We start from the raw sequence: 17225 nt of genomic DNA on the forward strand, positions 1-17225 counted from the left end.
TAAGTTTGATACTGTTATTAATTTTTACAGCTTTAAAAACTGATATACTCGTAATATTTTAACCTTAATAAAGCGAGTAGATTTCCGAAACATCTCTATTATTAAGATCATGACTATTATACCTTGTGGCTTAGACAACCAGTATCTTAACTATTGTGCAATACACAAACTATTAAAGTATTCTATTGATGCACCTGTTATTTTGGGTCAATTGCAAATAGCAGCGAATTGAATAATAAAGAAGGTTTTTACCTAAATATTAATACCCGTATTAAGAATAACATATTAAATAATAACTACCTTGATCTTAGAAAACCTGAAATATATGATCGGTCAACTTTTCGCGAGGCCAGGTTCCAAAATCATACCACATTCCATAATGGTATTTTAATAAAAATAATATCTAATATTATTAATATATATTATATTATAATAATAATATATTATATAAGTTTAATAATAATGATAATAATAATAATTAAAAGTAATAGTTTAGTATATGTAATTAGCATTAAAACTGTCAATAAATAAATATAAAAATGACATAATCTTAATTAGATTTTTTAATTGGGGCATTTATCGCTTAAGGTAAACTGAATGAGATTTTAAACCTGAACTTGGGTAATGAACTTAATAGCCAAACTCATATGAGCGAATTATGTGTAAACTATCATCAAATGTAACTGTTTGAAAATGAAATTGATAGAGATTTTTTTATGTAAAATATTTCACACAGATGATTTTGACACATGATTAATCGCAGCAAGGCTTCTTATACTAATTTCAGGAACTTCTTCTTGTCGCTAAGATGGATGTATTCTGGACATTTTTTAGCATACCTGCGTTGAGTTAGTCTAGCATTATACTGCGAATTGCCATAAACATACAATTTTTTTAATGTTAGAAAATATTTACACGGAAATATTTAAAGTTAAGTTACTATGCATTAAACTTGATTTTGTTTGTATCATTTTAGTTTTAGCTTACTAACAAAATTTTTAAAAAACTTTTAATAATAGTGAGATACGTGCGATACTTATTTATTGAAATTAGCATTATCAAAAAAAATTTTAATTATTATAAATTTATTTACGCAAAAGCAATGCATCATTTAAAAAAATTCCAGAATGAATCCTTGCTTTTCGTTAAAAACCAGCAGCAATCTGGAGGCACATCCCCATGCGGGGTCTTACCTTATAGTGTGTAATATATGGTGTGTTAGCTCCGTGATGTTAGTTATTATTTTATATTTTTATTTATCATTTGCTTGTATTTAAATACTTATAAATATATTGTATCGCAAACATTTTAAATAGTGACTATTTATCGAATATAAACTAAGTGCAGCAAAGTGTAAATAAAAAAAAGTTTTTCCATTCGTCAGGTAGCAAAGAAATTGGGTCTCATAAATCAACATAAAGAGACCGACTGAAGAAAGGAGGAGGGAATAAACTTGGAAGATTTTGAGCAACTTTTAATTCAAATCAGGAAACAGAAATCGTAGGCCACTGTCTAGATCTTGACAAGCGATTTTTTGGCCTTACGTTAAAAATCCTTAAAATTTCCTTTATATAGATATGCTAAGGACAATGTTCTTGACAAATTTTTCTTTGAGTCACAACTAGCAGGAAGGGATTTTACGCGTAACATTATTAAAAAAAATAGAGTTTTGCTGCCTGTTCTTCGAAAAACAAGTATTGCGAGGACAATGGACCTTAACAGCACTGTCATAAAAAGAAATAAAGCCAGAAAATCGAGAAAAAAAAGGATTCAGATCTGAGTTGCGAGGAAAAAGAAGCAGCTGAAAAGGAAAAGGAAATATCTGAAAAAGAAAAAGCGTTCGACGAAAGAAAAAAAAAGCAACGAATTCACAATCTGACGCTAAATATTCTGTTCATGATAGTAGCTCTGACTATCACATTTCATCTGAAGTGATGATTCAAAAAAAAAAAGAAAAAAACTTACTGCAAAGTTCTGAATCCATGATTTGAAATGATTATGCAGTGGTTAAAGTCCGGTGATAAATCGCAATTATTGCTTTTTATCAAGGAGATTACAAATTAGTATTTTACAGGCGACTACTGTAGACATATGTTTTCAGAAGCAAATGAAGAGTCATTCTTTTTTGACGAGAATATAGTATTGAGAGTGTCAAAAACTATTGAGATGAACTTTAAGATTTCATAGCGCGATTGTTTTCAAAGAGGGCTTGTCTATTTTCAATTTTTACTAAATAGTAGTTTTATAAAGAGCTTTAAAGGGTATTAAGTATATTATTTTTTGTTTTGGAATATTACAATAATACTATGTTTATTGATTATGGAAACTCTTAACATATTTCTTTTCTGGCTGCGGGGATTTGCCTCATTTAAAGGGGCAAACCACTGCAATATTTTTATTTATAAAATAATTCATTTCTCAGTAATAATGAGATGTTACATATTTTTATCTAGGTTTTAGAACATAAGCAAGTCTAAAAATATATAAATGTTTGCATAAATTTACGTAAAACTGCTGCTTCTACTTCATTTCATATTATAAAAACTAGAAATTGTGAGGCTTTACACCCATTACAAATCTAGCTTAAACTTACGTTAGATTGCGGATAAATTTCTTGCAATAAAACAAAACGAGAGACAAAAAAGTGAGGAGATAGAAAACTTGTATTGTTTATTAAAAAAAGTAACAAGACAAAACATTTTTTTTAACGATGGTTATTATTGGAGGATAATAAACTTCTTAGATATTACCACCAAATTCGACTCGTACAATGTTTATACTCGAATGCACATCAGCCTATAATAAATCTATTGTACTCACCCAGCCTAACCTTCACTAGGCGGACTTCGCTGCTCTCCACTAGGCTGTACGGTCTTTTGCTACTGTAGTATTTATTTATGTAAGTCTACAGTCTTCTTGTAACACGTGTTGAATGTTAATTTCATGCCTATCCAAATTGTAAAATGTAATTGTGTTTTAGTGGAACAACCTGGGAATCCCCAAAGATTGGCAAAAGGAGACTGAGGGTAAATACCCCGCAATTTATTATAGTTACTTAATCGAAGGTTTCAATTAATCAGCTAAGCCTTACAGTCCACTTAGAAAACCATTTTTTAATACGCCGTGTACAAACATTGTGTTCTGTAACACAGTGTCTTACAAATGAAGGTGCCGGACAGTTTCCTTTTTTTAAAGATGACAGACAGGATGACATGAAAAATTTCATGAACTAGTTCATCCGCTTTTTTATTTCCTCGTAGATAGTGTAGCACGCCAGGACAAATTAAAAATCAATCCTTGATTTTTAATTTGTCCGTGTACGAGATCAGATCTTACGAATTATACTATCGCTATCGTCCTATTCTTCTGTCCTTAGATTTGAAACTTCAAAGCATGAATGAAAGTTATGTCCGCAGGAACTATGTGTCTGAACAACATTTCTGACATTTTCTGTTCTGTCAATGTGAATTGACTTTTTAAATCATTATATCCCATCCATCGGTATACTTTGTAATAAGTTTTTTCCAGTCATAGTAAATTTTGCATAAAATACTTTTTGCCTTTAATCATTAAAAGTATGTAAACCTTTTACCCGAAAGGAATATATCACCTTATTATTGTGTTTGGAATTTTTGGAAATATGAAAAATGTATTAATGACATTATAATTGATGTGACCTTATACTTCTATATTATTATTATTATAGTTATGGAGCTAGGAATGTGACTGTGTAGGAGCGAGGAATGTGATACTTTTAAATTTATTTTTCTTAATTATAGTATCAATGTATATATATTTTTATGGAATAGAAAAAAATGCTAATATTTTTTTTTTATTTATTTTTGGAAAATATGAACCTAAAGCTTATCATTTTAGAACTTAAAAAACAGAGCTCAAAAAACCCTAATTTCTCACACATGTCGATAAAAATGTCGTTTTTAGATTATATGTTCTTTTATTACTTTTTATTAAAATTGTGGTTGTAGTAATTGATAGCAGCTCTTAAAAACTTTTTTAGTTCTCGCAAGATATACATTTATTGAATTCGATATATTTTGTGTTTTTGTCAGAAATAAAATAAAGAGTCATTTTTACGGAATATATTTTTGTTTATTTTTATGTTATTAAATAAAAATATTATTTATTTTTATTATAACAGTTGCTTATAGTTAAGCCTCTGGTTCTGAGACCTTTTTATTTCCTTTTTCAAGTTTTAAGCATTTTCTAAAATATCCTTATGAAAGTAATAATGTGATGTTTATTTGTAGACCTAAAATGGAGCTAGCTTTGGTCAAAACTAAAAAAATAGTGATAATATTTTTCCTTTTTATTTTAGTAAAAGAAAAGTAATATATTTTTATTTATGCCTTGAAGAGATGTAAAAATGATAATAAATAAAGAAAAAATCTAGAGAATGGAAAAATAATTAATTCCAGAGAATGGTCTTACTATCAATCGGCGTAATAATATATCTCAGAGTATCCCATTTATAAAAATGAAAACTGAATTACTTAAAAGTAATTTTTTTTTCTGATTTCACTATGCTAGTCTGTGAAAAAAATATAATTATTGGCTAATTTAACCAGCTTTATATCTTTAAGAATAAAGATGTTATTAATAGTATAGATTTAATTTCAAACCCTCTGTACATATTGAATTTTTTGTGTCATGCCTATTAGGTGACTTATTAATGTTTCTAAAATAAATAATTTATCTTTTGAAATATAAAAAGTGATATTAATTACTTTTAAATTATGTTTCTTAAAATTTTCATAGATATATGTCCATCTGTTTCACTGCTATTTAACATATACTACGATGTTAGATAAGTACACACATCAAAATGGTCTAGGGAACACATACAAATATGTTAATATTTTTGAGAAGATTGGAAAAAAGTTAATTATTGCAATTTTTTACATTATTCGAATAAAATAACAATATTTTTATTAATTTTTTTTTGTAGATTATAATTTACTCATAATTTAGGGCCCAAATAAAAATAAAGAACAAAATCCCATTTATTACCGTTTATTAAAAAAAATTATAAAAATAAAAATTTACCAAATACAAATTAAACTAGTAGCCAGATGGTCCACCTCTATTATTAATAACACTTTGGCATCGCCTAGGCATACTTAAAATTAAATTATTAATTAATTCTTGGGGCAACTCCTCCCAAACACGTGTCACAGCAAGACGAAGCTCCAGAGCGCTTTGAAAAAAGTCAAATCGTTGAAGAAGTTGCCTTTTTAACCAATCCCAAACATGCTCAATTGCATTAAGGTCCGGTGAGGTAGAGGGCCAGGGTAGAAGATTGATTTGATTTTCCTTAATAGCGATTCGTACAAGCCGTGCTCGATGTGGTGGGGCATTATCTTGTTGCAACAACGAATTTGGGTCCATTTCGCGTAAATATGAAACAATTACAGACAGTAGTATATTATCCCTATAACTTATTCCAGTCATTGTATTTTCCACAAAAATGAGGTTCATTTTTCCGTCAAGTCTAATGCCACCCCAAAACATTAGTAATCCACCACGTTGCCTTACTACTTCCCGGGCATGACGCAAACGACTTCCATTTCCTTCCTCTCTCCAGACACGAATTCTACCAGAATCAGGATAAAATGAAAATCGAGACTCATCCGTAAAAAGAACTGTGGCCCATCTTTCTTAATTCCAATTAACATGTTGTTGGCACCACGTTAATCTTGCACCTCGATTTCCTAAAGTTAACCGAGGAACCCTTAGGGGTCTTCTGGCATGAAGTCCTCTCTCATGCAAACGGTTTCTAATAGTTTGACCTGAAACCTCGACGTTATGCACTCGTGAGAGCTGCTGAACCAAAACAGAGGCTGTTACCGTGGGATTTCTTTGAGCTTGCAAAGTTATAGCTTAAAAAACGGTCTTGGGCAGGTGTGGTAACTCGCGACGGGCCTTGATGCCGTTCTCTAACATCATTTGTCTCTCTATATCTTGTCCACAAACGGTTAATTACACTGGGAGATGTATCCAAAGCTCTTGCAACGTCTCTTTGACTTAGAATTTAAATTTAAAAATTATAATCTGCGTTATTTCGACAAAATGTGCAAGTAGTAAAAAACGCTGTTCTGGCATGATTTTTTGAACCCAAATATTTATTTTACTTCGTTGGTATCTTAATATTAAAGGTAGTGTCTATTTCCGTATGAAAATATAAATATATAAAAATTTATAAGGCGAAAAAAACTTTTTTTCTAAGTGTTCCTTAGATCATTTTGATGTGTATATAATTACTCTATAGCATAACAAAAACATAATATTTAAAATATTTTATTTATTGATAACATTGTTGTCCAATAATGTTATTAATATATACCTGTAATATGCTTAAGTATATTTCTTGAAGGTGCTAAGAAGTATTCTTATAAATGGGAATGAGCTGTTCTAAAAACATTATGCATCAATGTTCTGGAACCTCTATATAATATGAAGAGCTAGACTACTAAACACTTTCTGGGAATCTACAGAATAATATTTAAAATACCAAGTAAAGTACCATTAAATAAGAAATTCATTCTGTGCATGACCAAATTGAAACTGGTTCAAGATATTTTACATTAAATAATTAACAGTAATTCAAGCAATAAACAATAAGGACAACATGCACTTAACATACATACCTTATTCAATAAACGCGTCTAATGATATCACAAAAGAAATTACTCCTAGAAGAGAAAAGTTTAATTTAGAACATAATATTTCACTTCGCTCCACTAATAAAGTTCTTTGGCAACGTAAACTATGTACAAATAAGTCACCAAACTTAAAACGAGCGTTAACGCGATAAATTGAATATACAAAACAAGAAGTTTCTTAATTTTACTTGAAAATGAAACTTTTCACTGAATAGACACTAATAGGAGAAAACGCATAGATCCCGAAAAGGGCAAGACGGAAATAGTCCGAAACGTAGTCCGGAATGTATTTTTCTAATTGGCTGCTTAAATTTTCGTAAATTTGGTAAAGACGTTGTAGCATTTGATTTTATTGTTTTGATAATAGAGTGAACGCACTTGAGACCGACCCGCGCGATGGTCGATGTGACTTAACTGGTTGCGAGCGGTTGGTTCGGTTGATTGGTGGTGGTTCTTTGGTTTTGTAAAGACAGGGCCGCACTTTCGAATAAATATGTTGAAACCTTGGCTGACAAATTAGAGCTAGGGTTTAAAGTATTATTCGAATTCATTTCGACACTTTGTATACCGTGTTCAAAATGCGAACTGTATGAGATCATCCGGAAATTTTAAATTGTTTTTAGTTCTTAGAAATAGTAGTGCATCTGATAGTGAAGATAACTCTTATAAAATGCAGATCAAGAGATCGGCGTAAGTTAAGAGTGACAGATGAAGTTATTGGGTCTTGCAGAAATGAAAGTTTTGGTTAAAATTCAATCTAATTACCAGCGCATGTCTACACCGAAATATGCAAGTGCTTCATGTTGAAATATCATGTTATTTTTAAGATTTCAGTGGAAATTGCGCAATAATAGAGGCAGACAAACTGTTGTGGTGAGATAGTTAAAAACATTTAGGACTCATACGCCGTAAATCATTCATTTACGATTAAGGCTGGATATTATGACAAAGTGAATTTCCAGCTAAAAATAATCAGTTTTCTGTGGTTGTACGACAACAAAAATAATCTAAATCATCTTTAGAAATCAGCGGTGATCTTGGAACCTAAATGAATCATTTACCATTATAAATCGCTAGAAATTGTGTGTTGCTACTAATTATGCTTACTGATGCTACCCTATACGTATAGTGTAGTCTAGATACTGCAAAAACTTTCCGATTGTCTTCTATGTGAACCTCCAACATTTCATCAATAAGCTTTCAGTGATAATGAGCTCGATATGCCAGAAAACTATCTCTGTAGAGTTTGCAGATCTGCTCGAAATGCTTTTAGAAGAAGTGAGTGATAAATACCTTTGGAGATTATTGTCAAGTAGATGTAATCTACAGTGACTTCTCTAAGATTTTAGATAGTGTTGATCAAAAGATTCTTATTCAAGTCTGTTTTGAGATTCTATTTTTCAGAGATTCTCTAATTTGAAAACTTTCCTGGTTTGAGTTTACCTCACAAACAGAACGCAGTATTAAAATTTAAAAAAATAAATCTGATACTGTCTCAATATTGGATGTTTGGAGTATTGAATGGGATTTAGATTAAACATAAAATACTTTCCCGTAAGACAATACCTGCTCAGAAGCCCATGGAAGGACGCAATGTTTGGAAAAAAAATTACTAATATTAGATAAATTATTAACTGTCCCGGTCATTTAATTTATCACTGAATGAGAGACAACCAGGAAAAATACTCTGAAACTGTTATTTATTATAATTGAGCAGGAATTTCTAAAAATCATAACAGATTTCTCTTTTCGTGTTTATGATAACTTGAATAAAGGTATTCAAGCATAGTTGTAGCTGTTTAACCAATATGATTAGCAAGTAGCAATAGGAACGCCGTCCAATCCAACAATTTAAATATATTCATAAAAATAGTCGATGAAATGGCCCTCATGATCCCCTGATCTAACGTCATTAGACTTATTATAAGGAGAGATGTGTTCAAAGTATTAAGAAAAAAGTCCATTCTGAAGTGGAGTCAATTAGTCCGGGGAATCTGTACCATATTTCACGAAAAAAAAAATTGCAACCCGCAAACGAATGACTGGATATGGTAAAGGGGTTCATAAGAAACACAAAAAAAATAAATTCATACCTGGGGTAGTTGCGGGGGTGAAAACTGAAAAAAACAGCTGGAGCATTTTTCTATCGCCATTTCCGGCGAAAGTTGACGCCCAAATGAAAAGTGCTTAATGGCAAAGTTGTAGATAATATAAAAATCTACAATTTTTGTAGAGGGCACTTTTGAATATAACTTCAAAATGTTCAAGATAAATGTAAAAATTGCGAAATTTTTTTTTTCGTTTTTCGTTGATCCAAAAATTATGCAATTTTCATAAAACTTGGTATAAATATACCCTTTAGTATCCTAAATAATCTCTATTTTTTTCAGTACTATACAATAACAATTTTTCAAGAAATTCAAGTTTTTCAAAAAAATTACTTTCTTTTTAAATGAAATTTGTCCTTCAGAGAATTGTCCTAGGAAGTTCATATGAGGCTCATTTTTTTTGTTTTTATTTCTACTTTTTAATAAAATAAAGAAAGGTTATACTTCCCATTTGAAAATAAGCCAAAAAATGCAAAAAACTGAAAAATTTTTTTTTGCAACAATGAACTTTTTAATAATTGTTAATAATTTACTAACAATTTTTAAAATGTCAAAAAAGTAATAGCACCACTGGATTCTACGAAAAAAAATACATAAGAAAATATATATTTCATCATGTAAAGTTCAATAGATTGTTTTATGCAGGAGACAATTCAAGCTTACCCCCCAGTATATATCACGTGCCTCGACGCGTATTCTGTATATTAAACTAAATCAGCCATATAAGTCGATGTCGCTATATAATTATCGACGTGCAGAATTGATTTTTCGAACTTATCAATCCCAAATAAGTTTTTTTTCAATTCTGATTCTCATCCAACTGTAATAGCTCACAATGGTTGTAATATGATTGCACATATTTACAATTACACTAAAGGAAAAGCAACTTTGAACGATTTGAGATTTCAGCGTTACGAAATCTTAACTGCTAAATCTACATTCAAATTAGAAAAGTTACCACCAACAATTGGAGCAGCTACACAGCATTGTTTCAGAGTATATCATCAACTTTAAATGTGGCTTGGTAACAACTTAAGTGCAACCATGTGGGGATGGAAAGAGTCACTCGTGAATAATAGTACAATTCTTATGCCTCGATACACAAGCGACACGATGATACCCAAAGAGTTACTCAAAAAAATCTTTTGCACCTGCAAAGGTAATTGCAGTACAAATCGATGTGGGTGTAGGAAGCATGGGCTATCGTGCACATCATTGTGCACTAATTGCCAAGATACAGGCAACTGCTCCAATATCAATGAAATAGAGGAAGATTGCAGTGATTTGGAAGAGATTTTAAATGAGTTTGAACTTCCAAGAATCTCATTAGACGCCGAAAATGAAGAAGAATGTGAAGACTCTGATATCAGCGATTATGAAGATGCGGAAAACGCTGAAGAACCAGATTGTACTGGAGAGTCCGACTGTGAACAAGTGTCACAGCATGTAAATAAAAAAAAAGACTAATAAATCAATAAAACAATACGTCGTATTATATAAACTGTACATAATGTAAAAAAATTTCTTGTATCATAAAATATTGTATTATATTTTCTTGTATAATAAAATATTGTATCATAAAATGTATAATGTATTCATAAAATCAAATACTGCAATAAATTTTCAGCAGTTTTGTAAAATTTTAATCAATTTTGTACAATTATTTCATACTTCATTAAATATTTTTATGGAAATATGTAATAACCGCTGATTTCGATCAAAAAGTAGCCAAATTTTGTTTAATAAAATCGATTTGGAATTGGTAAGTTCGAAAAATCGATTCTACCCTTCGAAAATTATAAAGCGACATCGATTTCTCTGGCTGATTTAGTGTAATATACAGAATACTCGTCGAGGCACGGGATACATACTGGGGGGTAAGCTTGAATTGTCTCCTGCATAAAACAATCTATTGAACTTTACATGATGAAATATATATTTTCTTATGTATTTTTTTTCGTAAAATCTAGTGGTGTTATTACTATTTTGACATTTTAAAATTTTTTAGTAAATTATTAACAATTAATGAAAAGTTCATTGTTGCAAAAAAATTTTTTTTCAGTTTTTTGCATTTTTTGGCTTATTTTTAAATGGGAAGTATAACCTTTCTTTATTTTATTAAAAAGTAGAAATAAAAGCAAAAAAAATAAGCTCCATATGAACTTCCTAGGACAATTCTCTGAAGGACAAATTTAGTTTAAAAAAAAGTAATTTTTTTGAAAAACTTGAATTTCTTAAAAAATAGTTATTTTTTTGTTTCGCAATTTTTGCATTTATCTTGAACATTTTGAGGTTATGTTCAAAAGTGTCCTCTACAAAAATTATAGATTTTTATACTATCTACAACTTTGCCATTAAGCACTTTTTATTTGAGCGTCAACTTTCGCCGGAAATAGCGATAGAAAAATGCTTCAGCTGTTTTTTTTTCAGTTTTCACCCCCGCAAAACCACCCCGCAACTACCACAGGTATGAATTTATTTTTTTTATGTTTTTTATGAACCTTTTTTTCTTAAAAAGTACAGATTCCCCGGACTAAATATAATATTGAAAAGTTAGTAGGGAAAGTCCTTTCTCCAAAAATAAAATGCTAATCCTCTAATTTCAGGAGTGATGCATTTCGGCCAGTGTTCTCATCATCAGACTCTAAAATATTTTACAAACAGTTCAAAGACATATACGAACATTTTTTTTGACAGGTGACATAAAAAAATACAGATAAAATTGTAAAATGCTTACTGAGTTACTTAACACATACACTAATTCTAAACAATAACAAACAATATTTGAATGGTACATTGCACGACATCTAGTGAACAGTTAAAATTATAACAAAATTGAACAATATAAGATACTATTTCGAGATTTCGAGTACTGGTAGCGAGTAAGAGAGAAACATCGGACTGTAGTGTTATAGGGTGTGAATAAATAAACAAATAAATGTGTGTTAATAAGTCAGATTAAATCAAATGTCAGTGTTACTGTTAGGACCCAAGGAATTAAGGAAAATGTTGCTCTCAAATTGAGTTTGCTCATTAATGCAAGTGTAAACCGGTGATTTGATGGCTTTATTTATTTCCAGGATTTCAAAAAGATCCAACCTTAAACCCTTCTGACAAACATGGAGCACCTCGGTATCCGCCCCAGGCTCGAACCCATGTCCGGTCTCAATAATATGATTGGCGAAAAGAGAAGAGGTATTGATTATAAATCGGTTTATATTCTTTTCAATGAGTTTATTATGTTCTTTGACTCTCGTCTCGATTCTCCTTCCGCTTTGTCTGATGTAGCACACATTTCAGTCAGAATGGGAACATTTAAGTCTTTAAACACCAGATCTGTGTGTGACATTTTTACAAAAATTCTTACAAACATTAAAATAAGCCACATATATACAAAACCGATGGCGTTTACAGAAGCATATCATATTTTGGAAACATATCCCATCAGGTTGTCAAGAGTTTGTCGAGGGACTCCGATGAGCGGTTGCGTGTTTGTTTCAGGACTTCGAATAATTTGTCTAAGTCTCTAGTCAACACCAAAGATAAAATTCCCATCACACACAGATCTGGTGTTTACAGATTTAAATGTTCTCATCCCGACTGCAATGTGTGCTACATCGGACAAAGCGGAAGGAGAATCGAGACGAGAGTCAAAGAACATAATAAACTCATTGAAAAGAATATAAACCTATTTATAACCAATACTTCTTCTCTTTTCGCCAATCATATTATTGAGACCGGACATGGGTTCGAGCCTGGGGCGGATACCGAGGTGTTCCATTTTTGTCAGAAGGGGTTAAGGTTGGATCTTTTGGAAATCCTGGAAATAAATAAAGTCTTCAAATCACCGATTTACACTTGCATTAATGAGCAAACTCAATTTGAGAGCAACACTTTCTCCAATTCCTTGGGTCCTAACAGTAACACTGACATTTAATTTGATCTGACTTATGAACGCACATTTATTGGTTTATTTATTCACACCCTATAACTCTACAGTCCGATGTTTTTCTCTTACTCGCTCCCAGCACTCAGTAGAAATCTGCTAATCTCATATTGTTCAATTTTTTTATAATTTTAACTGTTCACTAGATGTCGTGCAATGTATCATTTAAGTATTGTTTGTTATTGTTTAGAATTAGTGTATGTGTTAAGTAACTCAGTAAGTATTTTACAATTTTATAATTTTATCTGTATTTTTTATGTCACCTGTCAAAAAAAATGTTCGTATATGTTTTTGAACTATTTGTAATATTTATATTTTAGAGTCTGATGATGGCAAGAACACTTGCAACACCAGAACAAATGCATCACTCCTGAAATTAGAGGATTAGCATTTTATTTGTGGATAAAAGACTTTCCCTACTAACTTTTCAATGTGTTCAAAGTATTATATACAAAACTAAGTCCCTCGACTAAGCTGACTTCACTGGAAATGCGATTTCATCTCGACAGGTTAAATAATGTTAGTAAATATATCTTTTTAAGGCTAGGATATTTATTGCCGAGATGTTGGCATAACATATTTTGAACATCCTCCACATTGACATTTTGAACTGAACAAGAAATGTACAATATTATATAGTGATTCGGGGGGAACGCACCAAACTTCAGGTGAGTATTGTACCGGAGAAAATAAATTAAAAAACCCATATGTTCTAATGCCACTCTCATTTGTTTTCCAAATATAGAGTAATTACAAACAAACAAAATTTCCTGTATTACCATGGTTTTAATTGTAGCGCTATTTTCTCTAAATACATTCTCCTTCGTCTACGAAGGATTCTTGTTGCTTCTTTAAGGGATTTATGTCTTTCTTTGACATTTCTAATGCATCGAATTAGAGCCTCCTTAGTATTGACTTTCACTTTGTACACCTCATTTTTAAACCAGCCTCACAAACAATAGTCCAGTGGTGTGAGGTCTGGAGATCTTGGAGGGCAACTAATAACTCGAATCGACCACCGAAACTCTTCGTGTAAATATTCCTTGACCTAATGAGCAAAATGTGCGGGAGCTCAATCATACTGATAATGTATTAGGTTTGCATTCTGATGTTTAGAAGAACTTCGTCTAATAATGCTTTTAACTTATTTCGCAAAAAACATAAGTAGTTCTCTCCTGTAAGACGATTTTCTGAAGTATGTCGCCCTAATAAATAATTATCGACTATATCACGCCACACGTTTACTGAAAATTGGTTTCGACTGTTGCATTTGGATTTTCTTCTGACCATACATGAGAGTTGTTAGTATTATTGGTTCCAGCACGAATGAGTGTTACTTCATCAGTAACAATTATGCTCGATACAATAACATAAAATTGTATATGCCTTACATAATCTTCCGGTTGTAGGTGCTGTACAAGGTGGTGTAGGCGTTGCTCGTGGATTGATTATTCTTTTTTGTAGAATGACCAATTGATTAGCAATTTTTGTGACCTGGTCGTTGCGTCATCTTTCACCAAATTTAGAATATTTTCTACTTTTTCTTTGTCGAGTGGCTTGTTCGGATGTTATGTTGGTATTGAGCAGAGTTCTGGTCTCGCAAAGTCGGTTACAAATTCTGATAAATAATTTTTTTTCCGGATTTTTCCAGTGTGGCAATCGTCGATTTTATTCTTGAACATTAGCTGTAGTATTCTCATTATCTCATTACAAAAGAAGTGAATAAAAACCATATTTACATATTCTAAATTTGAATAGATATGTGGCATTTTATACGACTTTAATCGTACAAACTCGAAAATAAACGCATCAAACACAGTGACACTAACCCATGTCAGCATAAAATGGCCCAAAAAATTGGTACCTCTGCATTTGTGATAAAAAGCGATAAACTATTTAAATCATATTAGCTTTTTAAAATAATTTTCCGGTGTATACTATTCACCTAGAATTTGGTGCGTTTCTCTCAACACACCCTGTATTTTAAATTTTCAATGTGTGCGGTAGCAAAATTCTGTAATCCAATAATTTTCTTTTTATGTTAATTTTTGCACCAAATCTAAATTTAACAGTTGGAGATAGATATAAAATATTTACTTAATATGATGTATGAATTGTTGCGAAGAGTTGAAAATTAAATAATACACAGAACGTTTAAAATAAAGGAGCTGCTGATTCAAAGCGATCAAATACTAATTGTTCCCAAAGCTATTTTTTACTATTAATGTTTATTATCGAATTTATTCCATTTGGCTTATACATACTATATACTTATTCCTATTTGCTATTAATTATCTAATTACCAACCACTATCATCTAATGAATATTAAATAAACTTGGCATCTTTTTCTGGTAATAAGTTGATTATTTCTCATATAACCTCGGTACTGCACGCCATAGAAAGTGACGGGATCTGCAGGTGATTTGTGTGCCGCAATAATTGCAGAGCGGCCAACAAGATGGTGTACAAGAAGTGTGGCGATATTAAGTGTAACTTTTGTTCAATAGCGCAGGACCGAATTTAATAATTTAAAAAAAAAGAGTTTTTTTTTAGATTTTGATAAATGTAAGACTCTTATTATATCAATTTACTACAATATCAGAACCTCTAGTGTCATTAATAAAACCTCTTTACATTTCCGAGCAAATGCACCGACCGGGCTCTACACTACCTGGTGCGAAAGGTGGCGGATGCTCCGATAAATGGAAAGGCACACCGCCCGACGTCTCGAAGGTTAGCAAATTTTCAGGAATAGTCAACCGAGTATATAAGGAACCGCGTCGCCGCTGAGAGTCAGTTATCAATTCAGTGACATAAATTTGGGATTATTAGCGTGATATTTAAATAATTGTAAATAAATACCGTAAAATTTATATGTCTAGTAGTCGTGAGTGATCATGTTTTCGTAATGCAAGTGTATAAATAAATTAGTTGACTATTTTCTGACTATTATTGACTTTCTTTTACCGGGGAAAGACGCTGCCATTTCGCAGGACTCTGTGTATAGTGGGCAAATAATGCTTCAGCAGGATTTAAAGATCAAACCCAAAAAAAAAGACTTTCTACTATTGATAAGAAGACGTAACTTTTAAATATCACCTGTTGTGTCCCTGGCAGGCATACAGTTTAAATACTCTAGGGCAATTGGATATCTGGGTATCCCATTAGATTCAGGAGGTATCCCATTAGATTCAAAACTCTCCTGGTACGATTATGCAGACATCAGAAGTAAGAAGGCCACTTACGCGTTTTGGGACTGCAAGAGGGTAGTATTAGAGGGAGTATTAGTATAGGGGCTTAGTATCACCAGGGATCTGTCATCTAAGATCTTTCACTGAATCTACTCGTCTATTGTCAAACCTCTTCTCACATTGAAAATTATTTGAAAGGGTTTTCGGATCTATACGGAAGGCAGAAAGGAATAGCATGTATTCAATCGGCTAAATAAAAGACTTCAATACTTTGCTAAACAGAAACTATCTGGTATACAGATGGCTTTATAATGAACAAGCTGGTACAGGGATCTGCGGTGGAACGCCATATACCAGCAGGGCATACTTGCAGGGAATCATGCTACAATCCTTACAGCTAACTGAATCCTATCCTACAGCTGGAATCCTTGCTGTATCAAAATGCAAAGAGAAAACCCTAAATTGTGAACACCGCAATATAGTAGTAACAATATTTTCATACAGCAGAGCTAACTTTAAGGCTATAACGACCAAAAAAAAAGAGCTGCAAGGTCGTATTAGAGTGTGTAAAAGTCCTGAAGGAACTGATGACGGTAGACTGCAGACTTCTTGTCTGGGTGCGAGGAAGCGTAGTCCCTTGCTAGACTGGGATCTGTGAAGCGGTGGATATGCTTTAAACATATAACCGGTATAGCCAAATGTAAATCTGTTACATCAAATGAAAGTCATCTGGATAAGTGAACCCTCCAGAGATGGACGGAAGCACCTAAAATGAGAGAGAAAGGATAAGGCACACATAGATGGAGTCTTTATCTGTCGACCAGACAACTATTGTGCTTAAAAAGACGCGAAATGCGGCTGGTAACCGGTTTTTTTACCAGACACTGACATTTAGGACGTGATCTGCACACCGTAGGTATTGCGGAAAACCCGGAATGCCATGAAAATATCTGGGCTACACCTACGGTTTATGGAGCGATATTAAGTCTTTCAAAACAGAGTGACTCACAAGACTTACTATCTGTCCCACACTTTTTCAAGGCTATTGGCCTTTAATAAAAAAATCTAATAATGAAAAGCGACGGCTCCACGAGAGATTAGAGTATCTATACGCATAACAGGCCCTTTGGCTGCTCACTATTTTACAACTTAATTCAATTCAATTTAATTCAACCTTTTTAAGTTCATCGTCCACAAATCATCGTATCAGTGCCATATCTCAATTAATAGGCAGTTGTTGCCAAAGGTTCACATGCTGCATCAATACTGCAGAACAAGCAATTTTGTATAACAGATGTT

General features: G+C 32.1%; 1 protein-coding gene across 1 annotated transcript in view; it reads right to left on the reverse strand.

Annotated features, from left to right (window-relative positions):
* Positions 1 to 7099, reverse strand: part of LOC126750500 (titin-like) — a 68153-nt gene extending 61054 nt beyond the window's left edge. Inside the window, exon 1 of the mRNA XM_050460133.1 lies at positions 6666 to 7099. The gene's annotated coding sequence lies outside the window, so the exon portion shown is untranslated. The remainder of the gene's footprint in view (positions 1 to 6665) is intronic.
* Positions 7100 to 17225: the final 10126 nt, after the last annotated feature.

Source organism: Anthonomus grandis, chromosome 2 (assembly GCF_022605725.1).
Source record: "Anthonomus grandis grandis chromosome 2, icAntGran1.3, whole genome shotgun sequence".
Classification (NCBI taxonomy): Eukaryota; Metazoa; Arthropoda; class Insecta; order Coleoptera; family Curculionidae; genus Anthonomus; species Anthonomus grandis.